Source organism: Etheostoma cragini, chromosome 11 (assembly GCF_013103735.1).
Source record: "Etheostoma cragini isolate CJK2018 chromosome 11, CSU_Ecrag_1.0, whole genome shotgun sequence".
NCBI classification, from domain to species: domain Eukaryota; kingdom Metazoa; phylum Chordata; class Actinopteri; order Perciformes; family Percidae; genus Etheostoma; species Etheostoma cragini.
This window is the reverse complement of record NC_048417.1, coordinates 2,888,438-2,897,795: the sequence shown is the minus strand read 5'-3', so window position 1 is coordinate 2,897,795 and position 9,358 is coordinate 2,888,438. Positions and strand designations below refer to the sequence as shown.

At 42.1% G+C, this 9,358-nt stretch overlaps 1 long non-coding RNA gene across 1 annotated transcript; it reads right to left on the bottom strand.

Moving 5' to 3' along the window:
• Nucleotides 1-3,861: 3,861 nt before the first annotated feature.
• On the bottom strand, nt 3,862-9,256 carry LOC117952904. Its single transcript, XR_004658536.1, has 3 exons — nt 9,092-9,256; nt 8,843-8,847; nt 3,862-3,871 (listed from the first exon to the last, which is right to left on the bottom strand). It is a non-coding gene; the product is annotated as an uncharacterized LOC117952904 (long non-coding RNA).
• Nucleotides 9,257-9,358: the final 102 nt, after the last annotated feature.

Sequence of the window (9,358 nt, the reverse complement as noted above, 5' to 3'; positions counted from 1 at the left end):
CCCCCCCCAAAACCCCCACCCCTACCCCTCTCCCAAACCTAAAAGACATCTGAGTCCAGTAAAACAGGAACAGGAGACAACTTGAAACAAGACAATCTGACTTTCTCAACAAGACAAAACTCATGTTGAACGTACACAATGTTCATTACAAACAATATTCCCAATATCTATTGGGACTATTTTTCATCTCCATGCTACATGATGTGTGTAAAGCTGTTTTGGAGAAACAAAAGCCATGTGCCAGTCATCATAAGTGACACATCTTTTTGGTAAAGATTAGGACAAAACTGTCCTTCTGATTCATGGTACTTATCCTCTATTGTCAACTGGGAGCCAGGAGCCTCTAGGGCTCAATAAATATATAGAATTACAAAAGCTGTGGTTCTGCTTCATTTAGAAACACTTTGGAAAATGAACCCTGCCTTATTATTGGTCTTAAATTCTTGTTTTCTCAATGTAAGTGAGGATGAAACTATGTTCTCACCAAATTAGCTTCTTTGATCATGTGATTCAGAACTCATCTGGACTGCAGGGGGACTGTTGTTTTTAGCAGGAAGCACATTTCCAACGTGAGCGAAGGGAACCTTCCTCAGTGCCCACATCTGAACGCCGCATGCTGCAGGAACCCAGGGTTGACTTTCTTCACCCCAAAGACAAATAAATTGGTTCCTCAGTGTTCCTGCTGTACTCGTGACACAAGTGCACGGCATCCTGAAGAAAAGGGGCTAAGGAAAGTCTTGGTATTGATTAGACTCCAAAGATACACACAATGAGTTTTGGTGGGGAACATTGAGTATAAAAAAAACCTTCACTTGACCCCTGTTAGGGCGTGGACATCACAGTCGGCTGAAGCCAATTATCTGTGTCCATTTAACTTCTATTTTCACTGCCCTTGCCTTATATCTCCTGACACCAGTGGTTTTGACTTTGTAATGGTGATGAATGCTCTTAAATAGATTGCTAGAAGCTATCACAACAAGTCCCAACAATATCAGCAAGCAGTAGGAATGCCAAGTGACAAATGAGAAAACAAAGCCATAACACAGTCATCAGTCACAGTCTCAGACAAGCTCGTCCAGGCGGATGGCGTGCACATCTGGGGAAAAAGGGATTTCCTCAGTAACGTGGGAGGACTAACATGGGAAGTGTGCAGAGAATCTCATTTATGGCAAAAAATAAATTCACTTTAGTGGAGAGTATTCCTAAAAGCCATCCATTTCCCAGTGTGTGTTGGGATCTGCTTGTATAATACATAAGTCATGTGCTGTGGTTCATTATTGAACGCACACATTTATGTCGTAACATTGACAGATTATGAATTGACCTCGGCAACATGGAGGGGGAGTTCTTTTTGGAGGTTGACAAAATCAACGCTGCAGCCTTCACTAAAAAAGAATCTTTCCTGCCATCATCTATAAAACTGTTCAACAACTCATAGCTTTGTGTGAGATAATGCTCTCATTACCTCTCACATTACACCATTATGCTACATGCACACTGTTTACTTAATATTTAAAATTATACATATGTTGTCTTGTTATACATAATATGTATGGGTTTTGCTCTACACTTGTATTTACTGTAGATGTACAGTTTTTAATTCCTCATAGTACAATTCAATCAGGAGAGACTTTGTTGCACGTATGCAAAAACTTTATTAGTAGGCTACATGGGAACAATATGAAATGTACAAAGTCTTTGGAGATTAGACTCCACCCAGGGTTCGGTGTGCTAAGATGATTGGAGGAAGAAGGAGAAGGAGGGGGGGGGGTCGCACTCAACTGACAGCTGCAGAGGATTTAAAGAAGGGGTGTCCTGCTGTGATTGGCTTGTGAACACATGGCCGATACTGATTGGTTTAACCGAAGTAAAGCCTCGAAACAGCTGATCAGTTTAGGATATACAGTGATAAAGTTATTGAAGTCTCCCTGAAAGGATTTACACTCGGCTTCGTATATGGCATTTGTATCTTCTGTATTATTGTTTTAGTCATAGTCATTAGCTATAGAACTAAAAAACATAGGAGGAGTTTAATTCTCTAGGAGGAAATGGACGACTGAAATGGAGTGATGCCTGTTGTACCACTGCATTTGTTGCTTATTACCTTCTTCTACAGCATCTTTCTAAAAAAAAAAAAAATGGATCACCAACAATTGCTATGCAATAGCTTGTGTGGGCCATTGCCAGTGTCCCTTAAAACAAACCAAAGCCCTGTAGAAATATCTATCTATCTAACTGAAATGGTAAGACACAATAATTACACATACATCAATTATGATCCACGATTTCTTGAAAATATTAAAACCCCAATCATTTATGTGCCTACATATTTAATTAAATTCTTTCCAATCCTTTAAAAGCTAGTTTCAGGATAGGAGGTTGCACTGGTGCCGGATAGCTTCAGCTCTTCAGTGCTTTGCTTCTTTAAATGAGCAGCAAAAGTCGGAGAACTGGTCCAACCAGAGCAAATAAGCGGTAGAAAGGTTTTCTGAGTGGCCAAATGTCTGACCACATGTACGTTTGGGTTTACATGGTTGTGGGGAAATGATTTGCACCTTGTGGAAAATGTGAGGAGGGCTGAGGCCACTGAGCATGAGTCATTGGCCAGCTATCTTAGAGGGGGATGGAAGTCCTGCCTTTGAGTGCCGGACTCAGACATTTGTTTACTTTCCAGACAGAGGAGCTGAGAGGCACCAGAAGGGGGGAAATGGCGGAAAGGAACGTCACGTCAACACATTTCAGTGTTACAGGCAATGGTTTGGATACAAACTAATGTGTGAATTGTGAAAGTTTCTTTTAAATTTGCGCAGTGAATGAAAAGAAGACAAAACACTAATAATGTTGGCTGTCTACACGCCATCACTGGCAGAGATGCTTGAGTGTGTAAGGGCACTGAACATTTTAGCAATGCTCCTTTGGGCTCTGTGCACTACTCAGATTGTACACGTCATCATTGCTCTCAACGTTTAAATTAGTTTGAACCCTCCAAGTGTTTTTAATCAGATTACTGCAGTAGTTCCTTTTAATCAGTGATATACATGAAATAATGACTAGTTCTTGGCCTAAACAGATGGGGCAGTTCAGACTTTTTGTCATGTGTAGACTGATGTAATAGAAACTCCGATGATTTCCTAATCAATTAAATTGAATGATAGAAATGAATGTCAACTAAAAAAAAAATCACTCTAAGAAATGGCATCTCATGTCTCATTCTCAACAGTCATTGTTTATTTTTTTCAAGCAGTGGTTGGCCTCTGGATGGAGTTCCCATTAAATCATGGCTAGTCAGAGGATCTCAGTGGCTTAAAGAGAAACAAGATGCACCAGACTGGGGAAAGTATGACTACCTCTCAGGAGCTTGTCCAACTCTTCAGTGAGATGTGAGGCTCATAGTGAGCAGCCATTGGACAACTTTACAAGGACCATGCATCTTAGCATATGATGACACTTCTTGTGTCATTCATTAGGTCTTACATGGAAATAGTGTATTTTAAAGTGTTAATTTCAAAGAGAATGACTTGAGAAGGAGCAGTTGGCCTGTCTTATGAGGAAGGCGATCGTGACATATTTATTTGATTGACATGAGTCTCAGCCTATCAACACTAATCTGTGCTGCTGCTGCATGACCCTCCCCCACTTCACCCAATTCTTCCCTTTTCTTGTTTTAACATGCATTTTATGTAAAATCTGAGACAGAAACTGACGCTTCACTTTCTAAAGATGTTCTCCTCTGAGAGAAGTGCAATGAAAAATATGTGTGGGATTGATTTTTCTTTACACAATAAGAAAAATATTATAAATTGCAAAGCCTTAACTTTCCCAAACCAAAATATCAAAGTAATAGCAAGCTTTCCCTTGGAGCAGGCCTGAACTTGCATGTTTGTTAGTGCGGCGGATGCTTTAAATCGGCTTAAAGCACTTTGCATGTCCTCGGGGCTTGCAACAACGATTTGGGAACTGGCAGGCAACTTGGCTGTTGTGCTGGTGTATAATGGGAGATCAGACCTGACTTGAAGAGATGAAGAAAGGCTTGATTTGATTACTTTTGAGCTTAACCTGACACACTGAATCCCACGGGCATCGGACATGCAGGGGGAGTTGAAACAATGACAGCAACAAATGTGACATGATGGCATAAAAAAGCACTTCTTTAAATTACTCTTTTTCAAGAGGCACTCGTATAATCACATTAAGAAGACAGTTCTCTTGTTATTTCAGCTGCACTCGTCACATCAGTGTGTCCTCATACCCCTAAAGTAAGTTTTTCACTGGGTTTTCAACTGCAGTAAAATACATTGGTATTTAAATTTGAATTTAAAAAATATATGTTCTAAGTAGTGATAATGTGTCATGGCATGAGATATGTATGTCGTATTGTGCGTGCTATGTTTGTTAATGTCTTTCAGTATCCCTCAGTATCTGAGTTGTTTGCCGGCCGATCCTTAATGGAAGTCAAATATTTAAGCAGTTCCAACACTTTGTCAGTCTGTTCCGGGTTAAAAGAGACATACACATAGCTGGATGTCATCTGCATAGAAATGAAATAGTATATCTTCAAATTGGCTAATTTTTTGTCCCAGGGGAAGCATGTACAATGCAAATAAAATTGGACCTAACATAGAACCCTGTGGCACCCCACAGGAAAATGCAGCAGTTAGCAGTTCGTTAACAAGAGGGACCAAGTGAAACAGAAAAAAAAGTGAAAAGTTCAAGAGTCCACTGTTGCTTAGTTACCTATGTGCATGCTTAGAAGCTCTTGAACTCTTGAAATCTTGTAGCTCTCCTGGCTCCACTGTGGTGTCAGGTCACAGCCTGTTTCTACATAGTCATTAATAAGGACATGACAACGGCAAAGTGTTTTTTTGTTGGAAAAATTCATTTTGGAATATTGGATTGAATATTTCCTTTTTTTTTACTGATTATTGAAAAAGAGGCTGTTTATGCTGAGCATAAATTTTTAGAGTTTCTCTAGACTTGGCACTTTATTTTGCATGACTTTTCATGAGGTCATCGACAAGAAAACTACTGTGAATCCAAGCAAACTGCGGCTATTTTCCTCCACAAAGGAACCAACTACATGCCTCTCATTGCTAAATGCATTGAGTAATTTATACTCAGATATTGTTTTTGGTACTTTAGATTCTAAGTAGGAAACCGATGGAGTGCTTTCTTCAGGTAGGGAATGAGTCCTTACCCCAAGTTAAGGAGTTTAAATACCTTGGGGTATTGTTTGCGAGTGAGGGAACCATGGAGCCGGAGAGTGGTCTGAGAATCGGCGCAGCGCTTGTGGTATTACATTCAATTTATTACCGTTGTGGTGAGAGTAGAACTGAGCCAGAAGGCAAAGCTCTCAATCTACCGGTCAGTGTTTGTTCCTACCCTCACCTATGGTCATGAAGGCTGGGTCATGACCGAAAGAACGAGATCTAGGGTACAAATGGCCCGAAATGGGTTTCCTCAGGAGGGGGGCTGGCGTCTCTCTTAGAGATAGGGTGAGAAGCTCAGTCCTCCGAGAGGAGCTCGGAGTAGAGCCGCTGCTCCTTCACGTCGAAAGGAGCCAGTTGAGGTGGTTCGGGCATCTGGTAAAGATGCCTCCTGGGGGGGCTCCCTAGGGAGGTGGTCCAGGCACGTCCAGCTGGGAGGAGGCCTCCTAGGTGGAGAGATTATATCTCCAACCTGGCCTGGGAACGCCTCGGGATCCCCCAGTCAGAGCTGGTTAACGTGGCTTGGGAAAGGGAAGTTTGGGGTCTCCTGGTGGAGCTGCTGTACCCGCGACCAGATAAGCGGATGAAGATGGATGGATGGATGGTACTTTAGATCCAGAAATGTACAAGCTCAAAATTAGGTAAATTAACTAATAACTTACTCCACCCACATATGAGCCTAAGTGTCACCATCTCTCTCTTAACAGTGGTAGCAACCCTCTTAACCACCAGAACTGGTTTTTGATGATGAAAGAGTGTTTAATCTCAGCAATGTGATCGATTTGAACCTTTCACATCCATTTTAAACCATACTATGCACAGAGCCCTGGTCCAATTAGGAGTATTTGTTATAATAGCAGAAGTAGTTTTCCTGCAAGCCTCTGTGACCACAAGCTGGCGAGCAATTCTGCATACGGAGGCAGAAAACCTCCAGGCTTCTTGGAGCTTGGGGTAATAAAGCCATCTCTTCTTACAATGTACAGCAGATGAGGTCAAATGAACTTCATAGTCCCGGGAATGTGAATATGGGATGTTCTCTGTAATAAAAATAACACCTCGGGCTACAACTTTGCATCGGAGTACAAGCCTCCTCACTGTCAGTGCTTGTTTGGAACAAAGACATATGGTGATACACTTTTTGTATTTTTTGCAGTAAATTTTTTAATGTTATTGAATTCATAGTGTTGAATTAAAACATCCCAGGACACCTCACATAGAGTAGATCTATACAACAGTATAGTTTACAGAGCTCCAACTATTTCCCCCTAGAGCATTTACTGTGACAGTGGTGTGGAAAAACTTCCTCTTAACAGACAGGAACCTCAGGCAGACACTGGCTCTTGGTGGGCGGCCGTCTGCCACTGCTGGTTAGAGAGAGAGAGAGATGAAGTGAGGGACCGAGAGTGTAATACTAACACAATACAAAAACAATAAATACAGAAATATGCTTACAATCTACTGACATTATTGCTATTCTGATTACATTAAAATTAGAGAGTCTCAAAACCATCGTTGAGATTTGAGACGTTTAAGTCAAAGGAAAGAGGCCAGAGCCTTATTTTCTTATGAGAAAGTTATAGTTGGTAACACAGGGATAATCACTAGGTATAAAACAAATGCAGGCAATCTGGTGATGTCACACTTTTATTAGGATGTGGGCCTTTTTCTTTCCACAGCCAAGTGGGGGAAAAAACTACCCGGCCGGCCCTCTTATTCCAGTCTTCTACACTTTTACAGATGGGTAAACCCCCCCTGTGTGTCTGGTGAGTGGGGGTCTCCTCTAACCCAAACTGGAATGCACCATGGTCATTTATCACTCTGAGGTCTGTGAGTCAAGAGGAAAGAAGAACTATGGTTTAGGGAATCTATGTGAAGCATTTTCCAATGAAGACTTACAAAGCCACCTTTGTACTACAAAAACACCATAGATGGTAAATTATCAGATTTATGTGTTATCAACGGGAAAAAGTAAAATGGAAACTTAAAACTACCTCTTTGCATCAGCTCAGAGATGGGGACTCAAGTTTGAGATCCGGGATATGTGAACAATTGTTGTTGCTAGGAAACTTCTGGTGAGCGGGTAACCTATTGTTCTGAAGAACACGTGATACGTAACATGTCTGCTGGGCCACACATGAGAGAAGACAACCAACACGTTGACGGTACCGGCCGCTGCTGGGTCATTCATCAGAAGCTTTGGTTATACAGCAAGGGCCAAACAATACAAGCACCAAATGCTTAATATGTGGACCCCAGTTCAGAGACTTGAGACTTGACTTGGACTCCAGTTCAGAGACTTGAGACTTGACTTGGACTCCAGCTCAGAGACTTGAGACTTGACTTGGACTATAGCTCAGAAACTTGACTTGGACTCTAGCTCATAGACTTGAGACTTAACTTGGACTCCACCTTAGAGACATGAGACTTGACTTGGACTCCAGCTCAGAGACTTGAGACTTGAGTTGGACTCCAGCTCAGAGACTTGAGACTTGACTTGGACTATAGCTCAGAAACTTGACTTGGACTCTAGCTCATAGACTTGAGACTTAACTTGGACTCCACCTTAGAGACATGAGACTTGACTTGGGCTCCAGCTCAGAGACTTGACTTGGTCTTTAGCTCAGAGACTTGAGACTTGGTCTTTAGCTCAGAGACTTGAGACTTGACTTGGACTCCAGCTCAGAGACTTGAGACTAGCTCGGAGTGAGCATGTCTGCCCCAGCCTGGTGGTAGAGTAACTCATGGTTGTACAAAAGATAGAAGGCTATTTCGAATAGCAGCGCCACTAATGTTATCACCTCAACCTCCCTGGACTCCTATGACAAAAGTATCTGGTTGTGTAGAAGTGTTCTTTACAACATGCCTGTGTGCATGCCTGTGCAGACTCCCCTTAATGTATACAGATGCCTTAAAGCAGAAAGACTCGCCTTTGCGATTAGAGCTGAGTGATGGATGGGAAAGGCTAACCCCGGGCAGGTAATGTTACAAATAGCTGATAGCTGAGTAATGACAGCTCTTCAAAATAGTATTTACTCAACCATGGTTGGCTGCAGTTGGTACAGGTAAGCAGTGTTGGCCTGCCTCAACCCTGCCTGCAGACATCTGTGTGTGTGTGTGTGTGTGTGTGTGTGTGTGTGTGTGTGTGTGTGTGTGTGTCTCTTGTCAACTGTGATGCATTGATAATATGTTGAGTGTCCTTGCTAACAATTCACCAAGTACTGTACATATTCCTCTCCTTGTCCTAACTTGTGAAGCTTCAAAGAAAGAGAGAGAAGCACAGCAAGTTGTTTAATCTGATAAAGATAAATCAGCAGATAAATCAGATAAATCAGCAGATAAATCAGTTTTACAAGTTGAAATGTACATGTTTGCTCTCTGAATGATTTCACCGCAAAACTTTTTTTTAAATTTAATTTCAGACAACGACTCAGTTCAGGCTGTTGTCATGAACTATTCACACATATAGCTACGACACGTGAAGCACTGTAATTCATATGTATTCAACGTGTTTTTTGCAGTATGCACCCCGGTCTGGAGTGTGGGAGGAGGTTAGGGTGGACGGCACAGCTCAGATCGGTTCACCACACTAGACTAGATAGGCTGAGCTAATTAGCCCTGTTTCCTGGTGATGTGGGGACTCAAGCTGGACTCCCCCAGCATGGTGAAGGTTGAATCTCCAGGTTTACCCCCTATAAAGTGGAGTGTATCAGCTGAGTCACGGTCCCTAGAGTGGGGGATAGCGAGCAAAAAATGTGGAAGTATACTACACATTTACAGTCAGGTGAACTACAACATGTGCTGCTGCAGTGTTTGGGGTTAGTGTGGGGCGTGTGCTGCATGTGTGGAATGTAGAATAATGCCCATTTTGATGGGCTTTAAATGGGAACTATGGCTGCAACTCCTCGCCCTCAGCTTGAGCCTCTCGGAATTTGAGTATTAATATGACTGAGAGGAGTGGCTTCATTTAGACTAACTTATTCTTCATGGCCCAGCCATTTTTCTGTAAGACAGAGTAGATCAATTTGATTATCTGATATGAGATCAGTTACTAGTACTGCTTTGTAACAGTACAAAGTAAAGATTTGACCCTGGGACTCCACAGAGCAGAGATACAAGACCTCAACTCCCCTTTTCACCCGTCCAGCCCCCCTCTA